General features: G+C 36.9%; 1 long non-coding RNA gene across 10 annotated transcripts in view; it reads left to right on the top strand.

Moving 5' to 3' along the window:
* The window catches only part of LOC122237988, a 177,042-nt gene extending 154,821 nt beyond the window's left edge, over nucleotides 1-22,221 (top strand). For 3 of the 10 annotated variants that reach the window (XR_006216847.1, XR_006216848.1, XR_006216846.1), the window contains one exon: nucleotides 16,004-16,132. This is a non-coding gene — a long non-coding RNA (uncharacterized LOC122237988). Of the gene's footprint in view, nucleotides 1-4,587; nucleotides 4,644-5,241; nucleotides 5,279-8,677; nucleotides 8,709-14,484; nucleotides 14,545-16,003; nucleotides 16,133-18,792; nucleotides 18,880-20,378; nucleotides 20,466-21,315; nucleotides 21,411-22,135 lie in introns of those variants that run through there. The other 7 variants (XR_006216849.1, XR_006216850.1, XR_006216854.1 and 4 more) reach the window with 7 other exon arrangements.
* The last annotated feature ends 4,785 nt before the right edge of the window (nucleotides 22,222-27,006 follow it).

The following is a 27,006-nucleotide window of genomic DNA, read 5'->3' on the forward strand; positions in this document are numbered from 1 at the left end:
GAAAAGGTGTGAGGTGGGGAGGGGGTGGTGTCTTTTCCCTAGGGTCTTCTGGGTAGGCCCCTGATCAGGGGCATTTGAGAAGAGACGTGAAGGAAGTGAGAGAGAATACAGGCTCTAGATGGGACCTCAGGAGCTAGCATTTTCATGTCCACATCTGCCAGCTTCTGCCTGGGCTTCTCGCCTTTCTTCAAACGTGCCCTGCTGTCCCACCTAGAACTTTTCAGCTTGGCTCCCAGAGCTCTGCCTGGCTCTTGCTGATCCTGCAGCAACTCCAAATCCTGTAGGGAGTCATTCCTGACTCTCTGTACCAGGAGTGAAATGGAATTCTCCCCACTTTGCCCCTCTTTTGTATCCCTATAGAGTTCTATTATGACACTTATAAAGTGCTATTAGTTTTTGTGTTTACGTACCTTTCCTCTAATGCTAGGCAGCAGGGCCCTTGAGAGTAGGCATTGCATCCTATTCATCCTCAGTGCTCATCACGGCATCTGACATACTACAGGTGCCACAATTGTGTGTGTTGGAAAAAATGATATTTAAAGAATACAAAGGAATGAGCTATCAAACCGTGAAAAGACCTGGAAGAATCTTAAATGCATACTGCTTAGTGGAAGAAACCAGTCTGAAAAGGCTACCTGCTATTTGATTCCAGCTATACAGTACTTTGGAAAAGACAAACTACAGAGACAGTGAAAATCTCGGTGGTTGCTGGGGACTGGGTGCGGTCAGGGGAGGAAGGGGAGGAATGAATCAGTAGGTGAAGCACAGGAAACTTTTACAGCGGTGACTCTACTCTGTATGGTATTATAATGATGGATACATGTCATTATTCATTTGTTAAAACCCACAGAACTATCCAACACCAAGAGTGAACACTAATGTAAATTATGGACTATAGTTAACAATAATAATAATAATGTATTAATATTGGTTCATCAGTTTTAACGAATCAACCCCATTAATGCAAGATGTTAAAAGTAAAGGAAGCTGTGTGTGGGGGGTGGGTTGGGGAACAGGGAGTTGATATAAGGAATCTTATATATTATCTACTCAATTATTCTGTAAACCTAAAACTTTAAAAAGTTCGTACATTGTTAAAAAATAACATTTGGCAGTGAAAGTAAGGATTGATGTACCATAGTAGATTGACTAGTTTTTAAGGGTTCTTTTTAAAAAGGAATGCTTGCACCTGTGTTAGTTATAATGGTATGAAATACTTGATGGAATTCATAAGAATCAACCTTCCTTCCTGACTCCTTTCTTACCCTATTGTGTATAGTTGAAGGAGCCAGATGAGCAGAGTGTCAGTGCGCTGCATGGACAACATTACATTCAGGCAGACATGGGCGTGAGTCCTGTCTAGCGGTGAGATTGTGCTGAGCCTCAGCGTCGCCGCTGCATGAAGATCCCACTACTGACCTCAGAGTGTCGTGGTGAGGATTCACTGAGACACATGATTATATGGAGCACAGAAATTGGGGTAAAGAAGATGACTACAACATGCCAGTTTGCTTTATTTTCCCTTTCAAGAGAGCATACAAATAAAGCAAAAGTCTGAATAGGTGATGGGAGAAATTACGAAGAACACAAAAGACTGCTCACACGTTGGTCTAGCACCGAATTCAAGTTTTAACCTTAAATCTGAGGACTAGCCCTGGTTTCTGTTAGGTTCTGTTAGTTTCCTTTTGAACAGGCACCTACACTGCTCTTTGACACATTTTTAAATCTTTTTTAAAAATGTTTTTTATTTATTTCTGAGAGAGAGAGAGGTGGGGGGGGGGAGCGGCAGAGAGAGAGAGAGGGAGACACAGACTCCAAAGCAGGCTTCAGGCTCTGAGCTGTCAGCGCAAAGCCCAAAGTGGGGCTCGACCTCACGAACTGTGAGATCATGACCTGAGCTGAAGTCGGACACTCAACTGACTGAGCGATCCAGGCACCCTGACACATTTTTATCTCTTTTGAAATAACTTCTACATAATGACAGATGAAGTGACTTTTCTCATGTTGGGTTTTCTCAGGTAATAGGTGATGTCATATGTCAGAAGTGAGAAGGTGAGGAGGTAGAATCAGCCAGTTAAGAAATGTGGGGAAAGCTTGGAAGTGCCTCAGTAAGGAACAGGGCATTGATAACAATATATCATACTTCATAATTATTTGGCCACATGTCTCAGTTTCCTTACAGAGGGAAAATGACCACACCATGTGTTGCTTATCTTTGCATTTGTCTCTTCCATCAAGAGGCAGTGTAATTTTGAGTAGTACATGCTCAATAAATATTTATTGAGTTGAGAATAGATATAGCTCTTCAGGAAAAAGCAGTCCTTTTTATAAGAAAAAAAAGGAAGCTTATCTATTAGACTCTCATTTATCTATACATCAAAGACTGGGACATATTTAACTGGGACAAACACAGGACATATTTAACACATGTGCGTGCACATGCACACACACACACACACACACACACGGGAAAACAAAACATTAATCTGGGAACATACTTTCCACGTTTCTTTCTCAGCTTCTTAGTTTGGACAGCTGGGCCAAACATCTGTAGGTTTAAAAGCAGTTCAAAGCAGGGTACAAAGAAAAGAAATGCACTTAAAATATCTCAGCTTGACTCTCATCACTCTGTACAAGGTTCAAATGTGATTTGGACCCCAACACACCAAGCTAAGCTTTGTGTGAGGAAGTAAATGTCAGACTGAAATGGGAAACTGAAGGAGGTCATTCTCTCATTGTTGAGCTTCTCCTTCTTGTCAAACCACTGGGCTGTACGTTGTCGCTCTTGTTTGTCACTGATAGCCTATCACAAAGCCCCTTCTGTTAGGATGCTGTACCTGAAACTCCCACTAGCCAGCAGAGCATAAACACCAAGGTGGAGCCACCTTCCCCAAACCTCTCTCACACAATAGCTACTGCTGTCACAGCAGGACAATTGAGTGGATCTTATGGTGGTATATTTTTTCCCATCATATGCATGACAGAAAGTCTAATGGACCTCGTTCATTTCTTGAGTAGCTTTTAAGTCCCTATAAAATGGCTTGTTATCGGTTCTATCAGTGTTCCCAAGATGTCTACCTGGATGTTAGGGAGCCCTGACAGTAGCTGTATTTTCAGTCCTCCAGTCAGCAAGGAGAAGACAGTAATTAGCTGAAAAGTTAGAGAGGAAGAATATTTGTACCCCAGAAGGAACAACTAAATACTGATGGCACGGTGTGATAAATAAAATTCACAGCCTTTAAAGTGGAAGGATTAAATGGGCTATATTAATTTATACAAGGATTAACAAAAAATTTCGATCACTGCCCTTAATAATAAAAATGTTAAAACTTGATATGACTTTATAGCCAATCTTGGGATATATTCTTCTCTACTTACACCTTGGTATTGTACTGGGAACAAATATTAAAAAAATGGAGAAGAGCAGTAAAATAACATCAGAAAGACACTGTTTTTAAAATTACCACTCAGAACACCTCTGTCAATTTTCTAAGACTTAAATTTTGGCATAAATGGAAAAGACTTTTTGCATGCAGAAGGAAAAAAAGCGTATCTGATGCTGATATTGCCATCTATCTAGTAAGGGTTTCTGTAGAATTTAAACTATTTTTGGCTTCTAGTAATATGTTGGCTCCTTGAAATATTTCCTGAAATTCCTAACTGCTCCCCGACTCCCAGATGGTAAATACTACCTGGGGCTCCTTGCTAAGTATGAGGGCTTACAACTTTCCTGTTCAAATTGCTGGAGTTAATTCTCAGTTCACATAAGTAATTGCTCAAACTAACTTCTATGAGTCTGGGCAATTAATCTTGGGCAGTCTGTGGTGCTCTGTCATCTTGAGGGGGATGTGTTTAAGTTGGATGGGGTCACATAGTCTAAGGCACTGCAGTAGTGTGCATCTGACCAAGGATTCATTTGTGTTGAAGACATCTTCTCATTCCCCGATATAGGTTGCTAACCACTTAGATGTCCCTTGTTTCTCATCTCAAGGCCCCTGTCGATTTGTGTGACACTCCCCATTACTTTCCAGTATGTTTTGCCAGGTGCAAATACTTCTGGTACTTTTAAACTGCATGAGAGTGCAAATCTATGAAGCTGTTTGTGGCCTCTCTTCTTAAATGATTTGTGCAGCATTTATTCTCTGTCTTCACAGGGATCTGCCCAGGCACAGAGTTCAGGGTGCTTCTCACCACCACCCATGGACCACTGCCTTCATAATCTTGTCTCTCTCTCTCTCTCAAACTGAAGTATAGTTCACACATGATGTTACATTAATTTCAGGTGTACAGCCTAGTGATTGATTCAACAAGTCTGTATGTTATGCTATGCTTACCACAAGTGTAGAAACCACCTGTCACCATACAGTGCTATTACAATACCATTGACTGTATTCCCTATGCACTCATAACCCTCTCCTATGTTTCATCCCCTTGTGAGGAATCTTTTTAAAGTCTTGGGAGACAGTCCTTCCTGTTTTGTCTTGGAGGCATCTTAGCATTGTCTCCAGGGATTAGATATTAGGAAATCAAAGTAAGATTTATTAGTAACCATTTTTTCATCACGACCTAATCTCTCTTCGGGAATAGCAGAGAACTGAGAGCAGACCATCTGCCTTGACGGGGAAAGGGAACAAGAGAAACAAGTAAGTGGGGCCAAAAGTCATTTATAGCTGAAAAATATTCTTCCAGTAGTGCTATATTGCTTTTTACTCAGAATAATGATCATCCATATAGTGTACAATCTGTATAATGTTCATGGACCAATTTTGTCTATTTCCTCATACAAAATCTAGCAATTCAAGAGGACAAACTCATATATCCCTATCAGACTTTATTTTCCTTGATGTCAGGAACAACTTGAATCATTCTATAATGGTGATGGGCACGTGGAAAATGCCTCTGTTGTATAGCTGGAGATGATGCTGAAATATTATTTCTTAGATTTGTAAGTGGAAATTATGATTAGACATCTGTGACACCAGGCTGCATGATTGTGTATAAAGAACAATTCACCAATGTTGTATGACTTCAGGTAATGAGCCAAGGAACCATCGAGGCATATAGCATAGAACTGTAAGTTGAGCTTTGACTAGAACTGTGTTTCTCAGTGTGGTCTCCAGACCAACATTATGAGGAACTTACTAGAAATGCAAGTATCCCAGATATGCTGAATTTATAACTCTGAGAATAGGGTCTCTATTTCTGTGTTTTAACAAGCCCCCTTTGTAATTGTGTTGCAAGTCAGAGTTTGAGAGCCCCTGGACCAGAGGATGGTTAGCTTGAATCAAATGAGTGATCTCAGGTACGTAGCTTCACTCTTGGCTCTCAGTTTTCTCCTTTAGAATTAAGAATTATTCCATACTTGATCTGGTGGGAAGAGCATCCTTTGTCTTACTCTGCTTAGAACAAGGTACAAACATAGGCCCCGGCTAGTTTTGCTCGGTTTATTGGTTGTAACATATGTCCTTGATCTTATCATTTGCCTGAGAAGAATGGGAGCATGTCTCCGTGTAGTGCACATTCCCTAGGAGGCAAAATGCAAGATGGATAGGGGTGCAGTTTCTCTGGGAAGCAGCCTGGTGTCGAACCACCAGCTCTGTCTCTTACTGGGTGATGTTCATGAAGTTTTCACCTTCTCATTTCCCTCAACTGTAAAATTAAAATCATGCTGTAATCCTCCCTAACTCAGAGAGGTAGAATGGGATGAGGTCATGTGAGAATGAGGCTGTACAGGTTAGGTGCTTACAGGAAGACCTAGCACTGGTTGGTGCCAAATAGATGTTAGCAAATGCTGGGTTGAGTGCAGGCCGGGCTCTGCTATAAGGCCTAGAGTTGGGACAGACACCATCTCCCCACTGAAGGAGCTAATAGGAAGAACCAGACATGTAAACTTATAATCCCCAAAGGTATTAGACTCTACAGTGGCACCTGGGAAAAACAAGGACATCATAATGGGACAAGGGGTCTTGAAAGGACAGCTCAAGTACGTTGAGAAGATCCATCACCATGACGGATGGACAGTCAACTGAGTGATCTTGATATAATTGTAATGAAAACACCAATAACTAACACCAGTTGACAGTATTTACCAGGCCCTGTTCATGATCTCAGTCAGTCTTTGCAGAAGCATATGAGACAGGTATTTGCATTATCATCATTTTACAAACTAAGAAATTGGGACTTAATGAAGCAAGGAAACCTGACTACAAAGGTGGGGTTTCTGACTCTGAGATCCAGATTTCTCAGGATTTACTTATTATTTAAATAAAACTCACATAAAATGTTTTCAACTCTTCTAACAATTTAATTCTTTATGTTTCACAAGTTTTAAATAAGAGATAACAATTCTAAAGCAATGCAATGATTTGCCCTAGGACAGGCCCCCCCCCCCCCCCCCCCCCCCGCGTTCCTCCCCTTGCAATAGAAAGAGGGCTGCAGTTGAAGACTCTGGCTTTTCTTTGATCTCCCTTCCATCGCTGCTTCACTGAACTAACCAAACTGCCGTCTTCTTATTTATAACAAAAGAAAAGAAAAGTCAGAAGGTGATACAGAAAGAGCACTGTTTTGAACGAAGCACTTTATAAAGGGGGCGGGGGAATACTTCAGAACTGGCACAGAGTGACATCTAAGGCTGTGTGGAGTTGCTGAGCTGCACAAATCCCAGCAAGCCAGAGAACGCCCTCCTCTGAGAGTTGGTGTTCTTCATCCCTTTTTAAAATATATTTTAAATTTTTTAATGTTTATTTTTGAGAGAGAAAGAGAGTGAGACAGAGCATGCGTGTGAGACGCGCGCACACACACACACACACACACACACACAGAATCCCAAGCAGGCTCCAGGCTCTGAGGTGTCAGCATAGAGCCCTATGCAGGACTCCAACTCACAAACTATGAGATCATGACCTGAGCCAAAGTCAGATGCTTAACGGACTGAGCCACCCAGGAACTCATCTTCACCCCTTTTCTTGTACGACTTTAACTCAGTTATTCAAAACTTTTCCTTGCTAATTCTGCTGGAGTTCAGACAGCTTCTCAATCTGATTCAGAGTCCCAGTTTATTGAGAAAAGTGTAAAGAATCAATTATTCATCACTGTATAATAAAGAATCAATTTAGGGGTGCCTGAGTGGCTCAGTTGGTTAAGCATCCAACTTTGGCTCAGGTCATGATCTCACGGCTGGTGGGTTCGAGCCTTGCGTCAGGCTGTGTGCTGACAGCTCAGAGCCTGGAGCCTGCTTCCGATTCTGTGTCTCCCTCTCTCCCTGCCCCTCCCCCACTCACACTCTGTCGGTCTCTCTCAAAAATAAATAAACATTAAATTTTTTTAAAGTCAAATTACTATACCAATAGTTTTAGCTAAATAATTCCATATGTACAGGAAATATACTTTTAAAAGATAAAATTAGAAAAAATAGATCATCTTGTCAGAAAGGAAAAAAAAAGCTTTATTTGACATATCTTTTAGATGAAACGATCTTTTACCAGACTTTCATTAAAGCCTTTAGTGGAGAACATACAAGGCAAAAGAATCAGTCAAGGTTTATAGCTCCTAGTGATGTATTGAAATGTATTAGAAAGTAGATGCCGCCCTTTACAAGGGAAGACTAATGCTGATTGGCTTCCCTGTTGTGCCCCCAGCTGAGAAATAGATAAACACTTTGTATATTTTCCCTTGGTTTTGAGACTGATACAATACATAGGTCAGTAAAGTCAACAACATTTAAATTGTTAAAAGATTTTTTTTCTGAGTCTTCTGGGAATGGTAAAACAGGATACAGTCTTTTATTCCCATTTCCCTTCATGAAATGTACTCTCTTCTTTTTGGAACACACGATAGTTGCTGTGCATACAGATAGGTCCTAACAATGCTTCTCTGACATTTAAGCATTTCACCTTCTTTGCAGTACAGCCTGTTTGTCCTTTTAAACTTGGCCACTGGGCCAAATGCAAAGGAACCACTGTGTGACTTTTTGCTTATCTTCTGTACCCAAGCCTGCAAAGTTAGTGCTTGAGTGTGTCAGGTATCACCTGGGGACTTAAGGACGAGGCTTTTTACAGTTAACCCAATCCCATGACCTGTACCACACTGCCTTTGATTTGAAGGCAGTTTAGTTAACTACCAAGACTGCCTACTACATTAATCGGAATCAGGTTCATTTGAGATGTGGGCACACAATAATTCCTGGTTTTCTGCATAATGGCTTTGGGCATACTCAATTACATGCTGGAGTGTCTGCCAGTGGGAAACAGCAATGTTTTTCTTCTTGTACGTGCTGCTCCATTCACAGTGTTGTTGTTTTTTTTTTTTAACTTTTTATTGGAAATAATTTTAAAATTTTAGAAAAGTTGTAAGAAGCAGTATAGATCAAATAACATCCTGATATTCATTACCCAGATTCACTTATTATCTCTCTCTTATTTCATTTGATTTATCATTGACTCAAATTCTCTCTCTCTCTCTCTCTCTCTGTCTCTCTCTCTCTCTCTCTTCATGCATATATTTTGAATCACATCAGGGTAAGCTACATATATCATGGTCCTTTACCCCTTAATACTTCTGTGAATATTTCTCAGTAGGATATTCTCTTATATAGCTACAGTTCAGTTAACAATTTTAGTAAATTAAGATTGATAGAATACCTTTGTTAACTCTATTATCCTTATAATTTCAATTTTAGGAGCTGGATCCAATACCTTTTCCCACTCTAGGTAAGGGTCCACTCTGGAGTGTGGTATTGTATTTAGTTGTCATGTCTTTGTAGTCTTTTTAAATCCAGAACATTTCCATAATCTTTGTTTGTCTTTTGTGCCACTGACAGTTTTGAAGACTACAGTCTCCCATCCGTTTTTATTTCAGAACGTTTGTTCCTCATTTAGCATATATCTGATACCAACTGATGCTTATATTCTCATTATGTATTTTTGTTTGGAATGTTACATAGGTGATATTATGGCTTTCTCAGGATATCTCATCCAAATTCACACAATGTCTATGTACTTCTCATTGACGGTGTTTAGATCACCCAATCAATATACTGTTTGATTTCTCCATGTATAAATGTCACTTTTCTTTTGTAGCTAATAATCAATCTATGGAAAGACATTTTAAGAGCAGGCAAATGTGCTCTTCACCAAAACTTTTCCCCAGATATATTCTCCATTAGCGATTCATGTCTGATCCAGTCTTTACTCTGATGATTGCAAATGCTGACTTTCCAACTCTTGTACTTTCTCCTCATTTGCCAGTTGGCACTTAACATTTTAATCTAATCTACACTACTCCCTTTTCTCCTATTTATTTATCTACTTCTTATTGATATGAACTCATGAACTCCAATTTTTTTGGAATTGTTCATCATGCTAGTTAGTGTACTTAATTATTTTGTGCTCAAGTTGTCCTTGATGTGACTAGTAGAATACCTTCAAGCTTTCTCCTGAGTCTTGTAACATGCTTTATTTATTTATTTATTTATTTATTTATTTAGAACAGCCTCACTGCTGGTCTAATAAGATATTCTAGGCTTATCTTGCATACTTCCTATCCCATTTCTGGACCCAGCCATTTCTCCAAGGAGTCCTGATTCTTTTTAGTGGGAAACAGTATTAGACACCAAGATCTGGATACTAGGTATACGAAGAGGGCCATTTTAAAGACTCATAAGGTGGATGATATCTTAAGGTTTCACTTAATCGAGCTATGGTATCATTAAATCATTTCAACTTGATTATTCTAAATGTTCAGAAAAGACTTAAAGCTTAGATTTTAAAATACTGAAGTGGAAATAAATGTATAGCTAATTTACAATGCTTTTTGATTATTTTGTTTAACACTTTATAAAGCAGCATAAGAGAAAGAGTTCAGCAGTAACACCCCAGATTTGATTGATTGTAATGGTATAGCCAGGGGAGCTCAGTTTTCAGGTGGTATTGCACAATTATCAATTCGTTTGTGGTAGTGTCCATTCACGTCTAGCACACAGAAAACATGACCATCTTCAGAAGGAAAGGTATCCACAAGAGCGTGCCCTGCATGGCTCACAGGAGTGGCATATCAACAGCACAGGACTCCTATAGCCCGTCTTACAGTGTTGAAAATGCACACAGGCAAACAGGATTCTTTCAGGGCTATTTCACCAACTCCTTGGTCTGATTTGACTTTCAAATACACACTGCCTTTTTTTTCTGGCCGAAGGTCTTAATTTGATTCTCAAAAAAAGTCTTCTTCAGTAGTAGATTTCCTTCTCCAGAGAGACATTTCATTAGCTTCCTAGAAGAATTTGGTTTATTTTCAGTTTGAATGTTTTATTAAAAAGAATGATAAATAAAGGGGCTTTCTACCTAAGGTAATAAACCAGAGTTCTCATATCTGCATTATGACAATGTCTTGCCTTGTATTAATACTGTTGATCATTTAAGTAAATTCATACTAATTTACATTACAACAAAATTATAAATGCTGCCTTGGGTAAACCAAGATAGATACTGGTTTAAATATGAAGTGTTATGTTATAAATACTATAACATGGATAGAGTACAAAGAGCAAGAAACAATTTTCTGTGCAACATAATACAAAATTGATGATTTAAACTACAACACCTCAAATATGAATACATACAAAACCACAATTGATATACACACCCATAATGTCTCAGAAAACAGAATTTTTTAGCCTTCTACCATGTGGAAAAATTTCCTTCAATAAATAGTTGAGCTCTCCAATGGGCTGTAAGTCACTGGAAAAAAAAAATCAGGACACATAATATACTATATCATGAAAGGAGTCTAGAAAATGAGGTGATGTGTGCTTGAGTTTCTTAATCCTACTGGGATTGATTTGGGGGACCATTTCACAATAGCCTAAGAAATCAAGGATTATCTCAACTAAAACTGTAAAGTTGTATTAAATATTAATGAGAAATACGTATCTGAGAAATAACTCAGAATTGTGTAAGTTTTACAAGAAACATGATTTAAATATCAAAGATCTTGAGTCTCAAAATCTCAGTAAATCCCCTGTAATGACTTTGATGCATTTTAAAAAATAAATTGATATTAGAAGCTTTTAGGATTCTTGTTTACTGAATGTTTTAAAATCACCACTCATTTAGCATTTTAAAATAAAATTTTTGCCATAGGAGTAGGTTTTGTTTTTTTCTGTTTGTTTGTTTTTGGTTTTTTTTTTTTTTGTTTTGGTTATTGTTCAATAACAATTTAAGTTTTACTTCAGTGATGATCTTTTCCCCTACACACATTATGACTGATAAGATATATGAGACAGCTATCACAGATTATGGCATTTTCCAAAGATGGCTATAAAATGTCATCCATTCAACTGCTATTTCACTATCAAGAGGTGGTTATCTATTTCTCCATCTTCTTAAATCCAGGCAGTCTTCACGGCTTCTTTGGCCACTAGAACATGGTAAAATGATGCAGTTACAGTTCCTCTTGGAGCCCTTAACTGGCCTGGCAGTTCTTGCTTTCTGCCCCTTAGAAACCATCCATCATGTAAGAAGTGTAACTATCCTGAGACACCATGCTATGGAAACCCATATCTCATGGAGCAGCCTTGAAGGATGAGAACTGAGAGAGAGAGACACAGAGAGAGAGAGAGAGAGACAGAGAGAGAGAGAGAGAGAGAGAAAGAGAGAAGGAAGGAAGGAAGGAAAAAAAGAAAGAGTTTCTGCAAGGTACCAAAAATATAAATAAAGAAGTTATCCTGAAAGAGATCCTCCAGCCCCAGTCACAATAGCCATAGCTGAAGCCATGTGAATCGCAGATAAACTACCTTGCCTTTTCCAGATTTCTTTTTTTAAATTTGAGCCTAAATCAAGAGTCAGACACTCAACTGACTGAGCCCCCCAGGTGCCCCCCAAATTTCTGACCTATGAAATTGTGAGAAAAACATAAACATTATTTTAAATGACTAAGTTTTCAGTTAACTTCTTAAGTAATAATAGATAAACAAAACGTAGATACTGAGCAAATTTAAACTTAATAAGGAGCCTCAAAACTGTAAAGTTTGTTTTGCCCTTTCCCTGATGTCATGGTGCAAGGCAATGTGCTGGGTGCTGGTGATAAAAATTGAAAAGATAAGTGTTACCTGGCCTTTGCTATCCAGTAAGAGATACACATAAACAATTATCTACAATAAATGTGACAAATGTAATAATAAAGTGATATGAGAATATAGAAGGAATAATTAATTATTCTTCCATCAGAAATCAAGCATTACAATGGCAGGGAATTTTTACCTGCTTGGTTCAGATGAAATACAAAGGTATCTGGTACATAATAGATGTTCAAAAATATATGTTGAATAAATAAATGGCTGAACTAAAGAAGGAGGCGATGAGCATGTGAATGGTAAGGTTTAGAAATGACCCCTGAAACAATGGAGAAAAAAGATAATATTTTAGCCATATCTTGAAGAACACCTAGAATTTTGTTAGGAGGAGTAGCAGAAGACCGTAGATAGAATAAGGGCTGGTAACTAGAATAGTCTACCATATACCATCATATGCCACCACGTAGCTGTCAACTTAAGCTGTGGGAATAGTGAGAATGGTCTGGTATTCATAAGTCAGGCCTTAATTTGAAAAGTCTTGGCATCTCACCCAAAATTACCTTAAGAGATTAGTCTAATCTTAAGACATATTGGGTTGAGATTAATTCCCAGACTGAGGTAATCCTCTAACACATCCAGAATCCGATATGTCTCTCAGACCCAAGAGTAGTAGATCCAGAATTGGTTCTTTGAAGCAACTGGCCACATTTCATTGAAATTTAAGGTCCTTGGACTTGTTTTATGATCAGCATAGTTGTTAGGCTGGGGATAAGTAGAAACTTCACCCTGCTTATCAACTTCCATTGAGATACAAGGTAGTGTAATAGTTACATTTCATTTTGTATTTGAGAAGGTCAGGAAGACCATTAGTCTTAATGGCTAGAAATTCTTAGTCTGCATTAATTGGCTATAATTTGTAGAAGTTGGAACTCTTCTATCTGTCCTCATGCATTAATTCATTGATTTACTTACTCATATTTGCCATGCAATATCTGAAAACATGGCAAAGTATTGTCAGTTCTTTAGGTAAAGGTTTCAATCTGTATTAAAATAATAATAATAATAATAATAATAATAATATAGCAAATTAAGTTATTCAACCCATTAAAGATCTCTTGATCTTTTAATGGATCTTAGACAAGCTTATCCTTCATTATGTTCTTGAGAACATACTACATGCCATATTTAAGTGCTTTGGAAGAGCAAGTACTGAGGAAGTGGGAGAAAAAAAAGTGAAAAACATAGATTCTGTCTACAGCCAATTTAAAGGAAAATAGTAGACTCAGTTTAAGCCCAAATAAATACATGTAATCACAAATGAAATAAATAAAAACACTTTAATGACTTACAAGCAACTTACAATGACTTACAAATGACTATCTTGGTTTAATAACTTAACCAAGATAGTGTTGACTTTTAGCTATTTCTGTGTTACTCATAGAATTGTCTTAGGAGGGAAGAGTGACTTCTGAGATTGTGATGGCAGTTTACCTGGAAATAGTGAATTGACTATCTACTTCTGCCACTTTATAGGAAGTAGGTAAGGCCCAAAAGGGACACACCAGTCCAGAAGCAAAGATATTTCCAAATAAAACCCAAGGACAAGGTTGGCCAATTAATACCAAATGTTAAGAGGAAATTAATAAACATTTAATAAGATATTTATTGCAAATTTTTGTTCAAGCTTCACTGTTGAAAGAGTATGCTTCTCCTATTAAAAAAAATTCTGGCAAGCTGTCTTTGCTATCAATTATCTCTTTCTGACAGTAGTCATATTCTCTCCTCTACTTTACTTAAAAGCACTGAAGACCCAGGTACATCGAATTGTAGTTTTCTTATGGGCCAAGATTTAGTAAAAAATTGATGGTACTTAAGCCCTAATAATGAAACATTCTTAAGTATTGTTGCTAAAATGTCCTTCAAGCAAGACGTGGAAGGCAATACACACATGATGTCAGATCATAGCAGATAATCACTAACATTAAATTTTATATCACTCCTATGAATGGCTATTATAGTCAGCAGGTGACTTTGTTCAATTCTTAAACGGGTCTAGACTATAGAACCAACTGCCTTATGAAAGTGATAGCTGTTTAGGGTGGTTACTCATTCATTGATTTTTGGTATGAGTCCCACTACTGTTAAGCAACAGGTGTTGGTTCATAATCTCTGCACAAGAGTAAACATTCTAATTTGGTTTTATCACAGTCAGTGGGTTCTGTGGTTGGGCAAAACTTTATAATATTCATCATACTAACTGGAAGGCATTGGAGCATTTCTGAACATATTTTTTCCAATCAGAATAGCTAACATTTCTTGGGTACATATTATTTGCCACGATAGTAGGCATTTATAAATGGTATCTGATTTAATCTTTATAGCAACCTGTAAACATTATTGTTCTCTCTGTTTTGTAGAAGAGAAACTGAGGCAGAGTCATACAACTATTAACTAGATGAGCAGAATTTCAAAGTCAGGTTTGACTCCAGAGTACCTGTTCTTTTAACCACTGTGGTGACATCAACCAATGGACAAACATCAGTGTGGTGTTTGTTATGACATGAGAGCTACATATGATATGATGCTTCTGGTTGGATATTGGATTTTTGTGATACAATTAATACAAGTTGAATGGATAGGGGGAAAAAATGAGAGTTCCTAGTTGTAATTTGACATCTTACAACTACAAACAAGCTAACCTTGATAGACCTGCAAGCACATGTTGGGTTCACCTATTCTAATCACATTTACAATTGTTGCAAATAATGGAATGCCAAAAAACTCACCTAATATTAATACTAATACCAATACTAATACTAAATGCTAGTACTAAATAACTAATGAAGTTAGTTCTTTTCCTGCCCGGGCAAGAGTATAAAAAATATGAATCAGAATTTTGCCTTTCAATGAACAGTATTGGTATGAAGAAGAACATGTTCCAAAAAAGAAAAACAGCAGCACAATTCGAATGTCTGAAAAAGATTATCTGGTAAATGGGAAATTTAAAGGGAAATAATCTTAACATAAAGGTCAACTGTAAAGATGTTTAGGAAGCTGGTTATAAAATTAAAACCATTATAAACATGAATTAAATATTTCCCAACTCCAGCTACATAAGTATAAATGCATGTATGATCTGATTTATTATAAAAGCTTACACAGTATGACACCAATAAAACCATTCTATATCAAAAGGGACAAACCCTAGTACTTCCCCCATATGGCATGTGTTACAGGCAGTTTCATGCACCTGTTGTGGGTGTGTTTTGCGGCGCTTAAAAAAAATAATAACGTATTGAAAAGCCAGTATGGATACAAATTATCTAGAACTTAAAATCTCTTTGCATACATATGTCTGGTATAAATCAAGATAACGTAAACCAAAACCAGAATGTTAAACAAAAGGCAAAAAAGGGTATAAGTTTTGAAAGAATTGGAGGAGCAGTTCTATTAGTATCATATAGAAATTTATGATTTTATGTATGCAAATATGAGATATTAACAGATGATGAATAATTTTGATAATACTCGATAGTTCCATTTGCCCTTCATGGGAAACACAAATGCTTGGATTTAGATTAAAATGTGTAACAATAAGCCTTTGCAATACATTCAGGAAATTAACATCTTTTTATATGTAAAAAACTAATATATCAAAACATCATTAAACTAAGCACACTGCCAACAATGACCAGTACTACTCCACAATAAATTCTACTGCCATTTCTGACATGACCTAGACCAGAAATTCAACTTCTCAAATGTTCGTTTTAGTCATGAGAAGGTGGAATAAAATTGCTTATTTCTCTACTGGAGATGTTAAAGAGAATTTATTACCATTTTTCTAAAATGTTATGAATGTCCTGTTTTTAACAGAATTTGAAGACTGATTTATTTATAAATATAAATAATAAAAATTTACTATTTTTTCTCTAGGTTCAGATTTGAAGAGTCTCTTTGAAAGTGGGAGAGGACAGATCTTACACAGACTTTTCAGCTATGGGAGAATTATTTGAAACACTAACCCTCCTCCCCAAAATAAAACTCTTGTCATTTTTTCTCCCACTCTCTTGCTCTTTGGGGACTGTTTCTCTTTTAATTTATTGCTCTGTGTTCTAAAAAGTGGAGAGAGATTACAAACACGTTTAAAAAATGTATTAAATATAACTTATGGTAAATTAGTAATACCTCTTGAAGAACCCTGCTAAGATCTCTCCCATGGTGCTTCCTTTGGGGGAAGATAACTCAATTCTGGTGATTTAAAGGTTCTGTCTAGTTCTTTTAAACATTCCTTTGATGTTGTATTGCTCTGCTTGTAATAGACTGTTATTGCCCTATATTGAGTTTACAGAGTGAAGGTAAATCTTTGGTGATGTGATTGTACCACCCCAAACTCAATATTGTTCACAGGGCCTTTATAACTCTCAGCTACACTGTGGCAGAACAGCACACATTTTCATTTTTACCTTTTTAGACTTATTCTTTGTTCTGAAGCTGAAACTATGAATGCTCACATACACTCCACGGTGCTTGCTCTGTGAAGTGGTAACTCATAAGCAGAAAGAAACCTTGTCAGGTGGGTTTTTTTCTTTTTCTGAAATTGTCCATTTTATTGTTGATCTTTTTCATTATGTTCCATTAGGTACTCTACTATGTTATTGAAAAACACCACTACTGGGAACAGCTCAGTTAGAATATCTATCAAAGTTTCTAGTTTGAAATGTTTTCTAAGGATATAGAACGGCCCTATGAGAGGAGATTCCTCTGAGGAGCCCTAGCGTACCTTGAAATGGATGAACATGATTTCCCCTGGTGGCAGATGTCACACATAAGACTTACGTGATCAGAGGTATTAACGTAGACAATTCAATATTAACATTTGCCTGTTTGAATGAAAGTAGAAACTTTATATAGTGGCTTGTGTTACTTTTTGCTTCTTTTGTGATGTTTCTTGCAAAAAAGAGAGCTAATATATTTCACTGGTACAGCATTCAGCTTTGTTTAAAACTGCTTGGAGAGCAAGACAACACTAAGGCTACTTTTTAGGCACTCATTTCACTTATTGACATGTGCCCTGTTAGTATCCTTTTTCCTGTCATGTTAAAGGGCATGATCACACGGTTTTTTTTTATGTGAAGTTTATTGTCAAATTGGTTTTCATACAACACCCAGTGCTCATCCCAACAGGTGCCCTCCTCAATGCACATCACCCACTTTCCCCTCCCTCCCACCCCCCATCAACCCTCAGTTTATTCTCAGTTTTTTTAAGATAATCATCAAGACAGCATGGTATTGGCACAAAAACAGACACATAGACCAAAGGAATAGGATGGAGAACCCAGAACTGGACCCACAAAAGTATGGCCAACTAATCTTTGACAAAGCAGGAAAGAATGTCCAATGGAAAAAAGACAGTCTCTTTAACAAATGGTGCTGGGAGAACTGGACAGCAACATGCAGAAGGATGAAACTAGACCACTTTCTCACAGCATTCACAAAAATAAACTCAAAATGGATAAAGGATCTGAATGTGAGACAGGAAACCATCAAAACCCTAGAGGAGAAAGCAGGAAATGACCTCTCTGACCTCAGCTGCAGCAATTTCTTACGTGACACCTCCAAAGGCAAGGGAATTAAAAGCAAAAATGAACTATTGGGACCTCAGGAAGATAAAAAGCTTCTGCACTGCAAAGGAAACAACCAACAAAACTAAAAGTCAACCAACAGAATGGGAAAAGTTATTTGCAAAAGATATATCGGACAAAGAGCTATTATCCAAAATCTATAAAGAACTCACCAAACTCCACACCCAAAAAACAAATAATCCAGTGAAGAAATGGGCAGAAAACATGATCACACAGTTTTTGAGAAATAATTTGTTGATACTCAATTTTTAAAAAATAAAAAATATCCACAAATGTAAGAGGAGATTCTGTATATCACAGTAGGCTGGATTTTATTGTATTTTTTTAATGTTTATTTTTGAGAAAGAGAGACAGTGCCAGCAAGGGAGGAGCAAAGAGAGAGGGAGACACAGAATCCGAGGCAGGCTCCAGGATCTGAGCTGTCAGCACAGAGCCCAACGTGGGGCTCGAACTCACAAACTGAGATCATGACCTGAGCCAAAGTCAGATGCTTAACTTACTGAGCCACCCAGGTGCCCCTAACAATTACTTTTTAGATAATAAAATTATTTTAAAGCATCTGAAAACATACAGATGCTGGGGTCCCAATCTGGACTTACTAAGTTAGGATCTCTGGGGATGAGGCCTTGGCATCAGTATTAGAACAAAATTCTCTCAATTATTGCAGCAATGGTTACAAATGTTGGCCTAAATCATAATGTCACTGTGATGTTCATTCATGTTTGATTGGCATCATAAAATATGATAATAGTTGTGATCAGGACCTGAGTTGAAATTGGATGCTTAACCAACTGAGCCATCCAAGCTCCCCAAGTAGACTGGATTGTAAATAACCAGAAGCATTCAGTATATTATTCTGCTAGGGTAGCTAATAATTGTTACTCCAGATAAGTCAAAATTATTCCTCTGTGACAAATGCTTTTCATTATCATTTCCCCATTCGTAAAAGTAAAGGAAAGGAGTTGTCTTCAGTCTCAGAGGTTGATAAAGATTGGTTGCACCAGTAAATGTCCACAGCATTTGCATTTCTTGTGGTCTTCCTTCAGTTTTCTCCTTCTTGTTACTTGTTTTCACTCTTAGGCCTCTTGCAAATGAAAGTCTTCAGAGCTCTACAGTTCTTTAGGAAAGAATTAAAGGCACACAATTCGTACGAAGAAAGTTTCTGAGGTAATGCTTAATATGCATAATTTTAGAGCATATATTATTCAGTGAGAATGAGGTTCATGATTGAAACTAGAATTGTTTGGATGGGACCTCAGGAAGCATCTCCTAAAGGCTGCAAATACATGGTCATTGGGCCATATATGGATGATAGATATGTTTTACTGAAATTACACATGGCTTGTGCTTGCTTAGGCAGCACATATACGAAATTGTACATGGCTTTAGTTTCGTTTTTGTTTTGGGATTTTTTTTGAATTTTTAAAAATTAGGTGCTAACATTTATTTATTTTTAGTTTTTATTTATTAATTTTTATTTTATTTAAGAGAGAGAGAGCAGGGAAGAGGATCTGAGGGAGGGGGAGAGAGGAAGAGAGAGAGAGAGAGAGGGAGAGAGAGAATCTCAAGCAGTTTCTATCCTCATTGCAGAGCTCGACATGGGGCTTGATCCCACAACCCTGGGATCATGACCTGAGCCAAAATCAAGAGTCAGACGCTCAACCGACTGAGCCACCCAGGGGCCCCTGGAATGCTAACATTTTAAAATAGGGGTTTTGCCTTAGAATATGGATTTTCACCTTCTTTTGAACAATTGGAAACTTTAAATAACCCTGGGCCAACATTCTCATCGGGGATGCTACCTGGAGGTGGCTTGCACATTAGTCTTTTGTGCTGAAGTCCCCACATGGGCTGCTTCCTTTGCAATACTGCCCACCCCTGTATCATCTGCATTCATGGTATCTGTTTCTAGTCTAATTCTAGCAAGTTCTTCACCCTTTTCACTTTGCTCATTCTGGAAAATCGTCTCACCATGTGCCTCACTCCATTTCCATCTGTCAGAATCCTTACACCTCAAAGAGCATTTCCTCCCCATGACTCTCTTCAATCACTCATCATCACCTTCTAGGAATCTCTCCTGCTCTAATTCTTCCTCTGCCTTTTGTTAATTGCACGCAATCTGCCTTGAGTTATATTGCTTGTATTTTCATTTTGCCTCCTAATAATTGTAAGCACTTGAAAGGCAGGGACTATCTCTGTACCCCACACAATGACTTCCTGCACAATGCCTGGCACCTAGTAAGTTCTCCATAGGTATAGAGTAATACAGATACAGATATATAGTAATTTAGCATGTGGTTTTTATCTGTTAAATCATTGAAGTCAGTATTTATGAAATTAAAATTTCCTATCCAAGTGGTCAAAGAAGTAAAAGTGGGAGGAAAAAAGGAGCAAAATTTTCTAAAAGGGTAACGGCAAGTGGATTATACTGTAACTATCACTCACCTCAGTAATTGTAGCATGAGCTGTTAAATCACAGCTAAAATGTTTTTGGACAGTATCACTGGGACAGAATTTGCCTCAATCCCACCTCCTACCTACACGTTATCTATTAGCAATTTAGCATTATTTCCACTTGTATGTTCTTCTTTGTTTGGGGATGGTAGGACACTCGGAAACTACATTCCCAGAATCTCTGACGCATGTTCTGGGGTTGGTTCCACTAGGAGCTACGTTCATATCAGATCTGCGAGGTGGAAGAGAAGCGGAAGCCATGTTCTCCTTTCATAGGCAGCAGCAGGCAGACGTGCGGGCTTTTGCAAATGTGAGATTTTGCAGCAGTCTTCTCAGCCTTTTTTTCCTAAGAATTACCTGTTTCCTGATTGAAATATCTAGGGCAGTTTCTGCTTTTCTATTTTCCTGATGAAACTCCTACTGGTACATTTAAATTTTTTTAAAATGTTTATTTATATTTTGAGAGAGAGAGAGAGAGAGAGAGAGAGAGAGAGAGAAGAGAGGGGGGAGGGGCAGAGAGAGATGGAGACAGTATCTGAAGCAGGTCCAAGCTCTGAGCTGTGAGCACAGAGCTGGACGCAGGCTCCAACACACGAAGCCTGAGCTCATGACCTGAGCCAAAGTCGGACCTTTAACCAACAGAGCCACCGAAGCGCTCCCCTACTGATACATTTTGAGAAGGAAATAGGCACAGGGTACCATTTAGTAAATCTATTTCTGAGTTTGACATGGTCAAATATTTAAAATCAGAGTTTCACCAACTAGAAAATGATCTGAATGAATATTTCCAGAATAAAAGGTATAGATCCTCCCCATAAAAGAAGCAGAAAGGTGAAGATACTGCAAGTTTTAATTAGGTCACTTATAAGAAGAATATATATACTTTTTATACAGGAGACTATTTGCAAGGTAAAATATTGTTCTGAAAAGATAACTTAGGCCATGTTTCACTGACAAAAATATTTGACAGGTACAGAGAGAAAACCATAAATAGTTCGTACCTCAACCTAGATTCAATGGTTAGCAGAATGTTCTGTATATCATAGTATTTAGTAAATATTTACTGACTTCACTATAGAGAAAAAAGAAAAAGTGCCTTCCTTCCTTTCAGCAAAATCTGGTGTGTCTGAACAATATTTCTCATGTTAGGTAATTTAAAAGATGCTTATTATTTGGCTTATGGAGCATAATCAATGATCTGAGCACTACTTCATCTAGAAATGACCTTGGTTCCTGTTTATTAGGTAAGGAAAATGGCATATTATGATTTCCTTTTGCTTTAGGTTAGCTAGAATTTCAGCAAAATTGCTACTGCCAACTTATTTTAATTAGCGTGAAACACAGTATGTAATTTTACTGTGGCTGAGTCAGAGGCTAGTCCATTGAGGTCCACTATGATGAGTTAGAGAGTCATACTCCCGTGAGCCCACTCCTCAAAATCGCCCCCAGTCTACAAGACTGAGCTGTCTGGATTGGAATTCAAAGTAATTCTTCTTTGAAAGGATGAATTTAGTTAGTTACAGCTGATTGCATGCCTTTTCTCTGCTACATTTCTAATTGTGCTTGGTTCTTGGCACAAAGAACCTGCTAGATTTCTAGCATCAGACACGTTGACTCCTTATTCTCACAGGTGAATGGATGCAAGTTGACTTTGCACAGGTTAAAGGTTTTCTGTTAGATGCTGCTTTGTCCGGGTTAACATGATCTGTCAGCCATTTCACTTTGCTTTTGACACAGTTTTTTCAAGGTAAACTAAAAACATTGAGACAGAGGTCTCATATAGAATAGTAAAGATGAGAGTTGTTTAAAAAAAAGAAAAGAATAAACCAATAATACACAATAAACATATTTGGGTGTGTGGTGAAAGTAATTGGTAACTTGAGGTATTGTATGCATATTTGTGAGAATTAGCTAATTTTTTAGAACAAAGTGGCACTAGACATAAATCTCTTTCTCATCATCCCTATAGAGACCTACTGGAAAATGAACATGTAGAACTAAGAGCAGTGGAACAGAATCTTTACGTACCTCAGTCCAACTAAAAAGAAATCTGGAAAATGCAATTGAATAAAAAAACCTTATAAAACTAAATTGTTGCAACTAGATTTTCTTTCAATTTTCAGGGAACCAGTGAGTATTATTACATAATAGGATTTTATATTAAGAGAAATATGCAGGCTGTCTCTAGTGATCAGTCGTGAGTCATAGCCTTGTGGTTTTTTTACACAAGCCACTGTTATCACCTAAAAATCTAGAAAATAAAAGTCCTAAAATTTGATTCTAATTTGTTAAAAATAAAAATGCTCTTCTTACCAAAATAAGAATATATACTAATATATTCTACTATATAAAAATTATGTGCATATAAACATGTATCTACTAATAAAACATGTTATAAACATGTATTTACTAATATAAATATTTTGCCAAAGTAGAAACTTTATTTCTGACAATCAAATGATTTAAAAATATATATAAAATACATTTATTAGTGGTAAATCCCAAACAATTAGAAGTGTATAAAACACAATCCCTTTTCCTAATCCCTTACTAGGGCTATAAATAATGCCAATAATTTGGCATGTATTCTAGTTTTCTCCCATATATTTTTAGACATACATATGTATACAGATTTTTTAAAGTTTCAAATGGGATAACACTAATCATACTATTCTATGACTTGCTTTTCCCCCCACAATAATGTATTGTGGACACCTTTCTATGCAAATATATAAGGACTAGAAACTTATTTATTTTATTTTTTTAAGTACGCTCCATGCCCAAGGTGGGGCTTGAACTCACCCCTGGGATCGAGTCACATGCTCTATTGACTGAGCCAGCCAGGTGCCCCAGGACTGTAAAATAATTTTATAAATAAAATAACCAAGAAGTTAAAATAATTGCATATTATTTTATTTATTATATTTTGCATTTCATATATTTGATGTACTTTAAACTATTTGTAAATTATTGGTAAATTGGGTCCTTTATTTATAAATTGTTGAAAACACTTTCTTGAAAATGTATTCATGGTAATGAAAGTAGGTTTAAAACTTTTCATATTTTTACTTAGTTTAAAAATATATATTGGGGCATCTGGGTGGCTCAGTTGGTTAAGGGTCAACTCTTGATTTTGGCTTAGGTCATGATCTTGGGTTTGTGGGATCAAGCCCTGCATTGGGCTCTGTGCTGATGACCCAGAGCCTGCTTCAGATTCTCTCTCTCCCTCTCTCTTTGCCCTTCTCCCCCAACATTCTTATTCTCTCTCTGAAAACAAATAAACATTTAAAAAATATATCAATTAAGTATTTAATTATTTATAGAGCTATCCTGTGATTCAACGAATGTAAGTTTAATGTAATCTCTAATGATGCTTTATGCTGAACTGTAAAGAAATCATTCATAAGGTTGCATAACCTGAAAGTCTTGAGTCAAAAGTCCATTCATCTTCATGCCTCAGTGAAAAACGGATTGCACTATTAGTTATATGGAGGATAAAAGGAACTAAGATTTTAGGAATAACTTCACTTGGAGAGTTGCACAAGAATGAGAGTAATGTTTTAAGAAATGTAGAACCAACCAGATGTTTGGAAATTATATGGCTTGAGATTTTTTTTTTCTTCTGACTTAGTGTTTTCTGTGTGAGATAAGATAGAAGTGAGGGCAGACCACCCTCAAGATTACTATGGCATATAGGTTCTGTTGGATTAGAACATCTTCTATATTTTTGAAGGGCCTAACTGAAAATTTAATTGCTTAGGAGAGAGAGGTGATGAATTAACGGTATGACCAGGATTACACTGCTAAGTTCAATGGTCAATGCTTATTCCGCATTTGCTTGACCTTTTAGCATGATTTGAAACAGCTTTTTTTTTTTTTAAATTAGTGACTTAAACTTTTTAAATTTTTTATTTTTCCTAGCTTCATTGAGATATAATCGACATATAACACTGTGCAAGTTAAAAATTTTTTTTTAATGTTTTAGTTTTGAGAGAGACAGAGACAGAGCATGAGCAGGGGAGGGGCAGAGAGAGAGGGAGACACAGAATCTAAAGCAGGCTCCAGGCTCAAGCTGCCAGCACAGAGCCCAACGCGGGGGTTGAACTCACAAACCATGAGATCATGGCCCGAGCCGAAGTTGGAAGCTTCACCGGCTAGGCCACCCAGGTACCCCAATGTTGTATTAAAGCGTGCAATGTGTTGATCTGATACACTTACATGTTGCAAACTGATTAACAGCTTAACTTTAGCTAACACCCCATCCATCGCGACACATACTTACCATTTCTTCTTTGTGGTGAAACCATTTAAGATCTGCTCTTTTAGCAACTTTCATGTAAATAATACTAAATACTACTAACTATGGTTATTACACTGTACATTAGATCCCCAGGACTTACTCAGCTTATAACTTGAAGTTTGTACACTTTGACCAGCATCTCCCATTTTCCCTTACCTCCAAGCCCCTCATAACCACCAGCCTAGTCTCTTGAGAATGTTTTCTATTAAGAGATTTTTAAATATGTAAATCAATGCTACTCTTCTCACTATTTTTTGTCTTGGAAAAATACAACTCATTTTTATTAAAATAATTATATATGTTCATGTATAAGGGGTTTATTGTTATATTTAAATGAATGAATAAATACTTTAAATGTTTCTCAGTTTTAATTTCTAGGATTGTAAATGTGGATAGATATAGCTCACATAATCAAAAGAGCTTTGGGATCATCATTGCTTTTTAAGAGCATAAAGAGGTACTGAGACCAAAGTCATTGTGAAATGCTAGACTAAATTAAAGGAGAAAATAGATTAAAATAAGATAGAAGGATAAAACAATCATTTTACTGTTAAACCTGGGGGAAACACCAAGAATAAGAGCAGAACACTTTTACTTCAAAGGCAACATTTTTAACATGCCAATCAAATTTAAAGATTTTGATTTAATATGTAAAACTGTTAAAAAAGATAATTTCAAACAGAAAATGTAAATTAAATATGGAAAACTGATTAAACTATCGTTAAAATAAAAAACAGAGACCAGCCTTGAAAGTTGCCTGAGGAGACAAAACCAGTTTAGTCATAGAAGCAAAGCTTAATTTTGTTTATTTTGCAAGGCTAACTTATTATGGGTCATTTCTTGCTTATCCTTCTGAAAATCGTAAGCAAAACAAACTGTTTTCCAAGGTTGGTATGAGGTAACCACTGATCAATTCCCTGTCCTTTAAGAAAATCCTACCATAATCAATCACTATGAAGAATAAACAGTCACTGCTTTATCACTATATAAGTTGCTTTATAACCAATATACCTAAGCCTCATTCCATGCTTTGGTTTGAGTATGCTACTGCTTTGTAAATTGTCTTTTCAGTGTGTATCAATCAATCAATTTCTACTAATTAATACTTTGGTGAGTCATGGTTTTAATATTTGTTATTTCTGAATTTTTGACAATAGTATACTCTTTAAAAGTTTTGTTTAATGTTTTTATAAACTTATTTTTAAGAGAGAGCACGTGCGGGAGCAGGGGAGGGACAGGGAGAGAGGGGAACAGAAGATCTGAAGCAGGCTCTGTGCTGATAGCAGCAAGCCCGATGTGGGGCTTGAACTCACAAACTGTGAGATCATGACCTGAGCCGAAGTTGGACACTCAACTGACCTAGCCACCCAGGTGCCCCAACAATAGTATACTCTTTAAGTAGTGCCCCCTTCCACCCATGTTTAAAAAAATCTCCTGAAGCATTTATAGAGAACCTACATTTAAGTCATTAGACTTAATTGTAATTAAATCCTGAAAAAATAAAACAAATGCAAAATAAAAATCAAAGCCTAATAATTCAGAAAAATAAAAAGCAAGCAAAAAAAAAAGATTAGAAATGGATGCATTCTTTAAAAAGTTCTTATGAATAAACAAATCCCAAAATATAAGTAAAAGTCAATTTAACTATGTCTCTCAGTGGAAATAAATGAGGAAGAGAAAATCAGACAGAGGGTTAGTTTTATTAGGAAGAACAAAATATCAGAATTTAGAGAAGCTGAATTAATGCATTGCAAATTAATGCCATATAATAAATTCTATTATGTACAGGATGCCGTGTTATGATCTTCAAGAAAACCTTAGATGAATTGTAAAGAGCACTGTGGTCAAGATATTCAGAGTTTAAAATAAAAAACATATCCAAAGTGATTTTGATGATAAAATCAAGTGTATTATTTTTCTGGAGAGAAAGCGTGTGTGTGAGCCAGGGTGGGGGTGGGGGGTTGGGGAAGAGCAAAGGAGACAGAATTTTAAGCAGGATCTATGCTCGATGTGGAGCCTGAAGCAGGGGCTTGATCCCACAGCCATGGGATCATGACCTGGGCTGAAATCAAGAATCGGATGCTTAACAGACTGAGCCACCCAGGTTCCCCTAAGTGTAATTTTTTGAAGTGATAAAATTTGTCACAGGATATAAAATAATGAAAGAAAATTTTAATTCTTCTGAAGTTTTTAATTACATTGATAACTACATATGTTTCAAATATAGACAGACATAAGCCTTGGCAACAACATCCATTGATATATCTATTCAATTCAATGCATCACAATTCAAATCTACTCATTCATTTCTGTATATAGTCAGGGAATCATTTAGTTATATAGGGAATATGTACTGAATATCTACTATGTGCCAGGTAATTTGCAGGTGCTGAGAATCAAAATAGATCAAACTGGCCCTCATAGAACTTAGAATCTACGGTAGAGAAAATATAGTAATCCAATCACAGGAATAAACAGATACTTCCAAAAACTGTCACTGGCTTTGAATGAGCATCACAGATTGTTACTGGAGTCGGGTT

This window comes from Panthera tigris, chromosome B1, assembly GCF_018350195.1.
Source record: "Panthera tigris isolate Pti1 chromosome B1, P.tigris_Pti1_mat1.1, whole genome shotgun sequence".
Classification (NCBI taxonomy): Eukaryota; Metazoa; Chordata; class Mammalia; order Carnivora; family Felidae; genus Panthera; species Panthera tigris.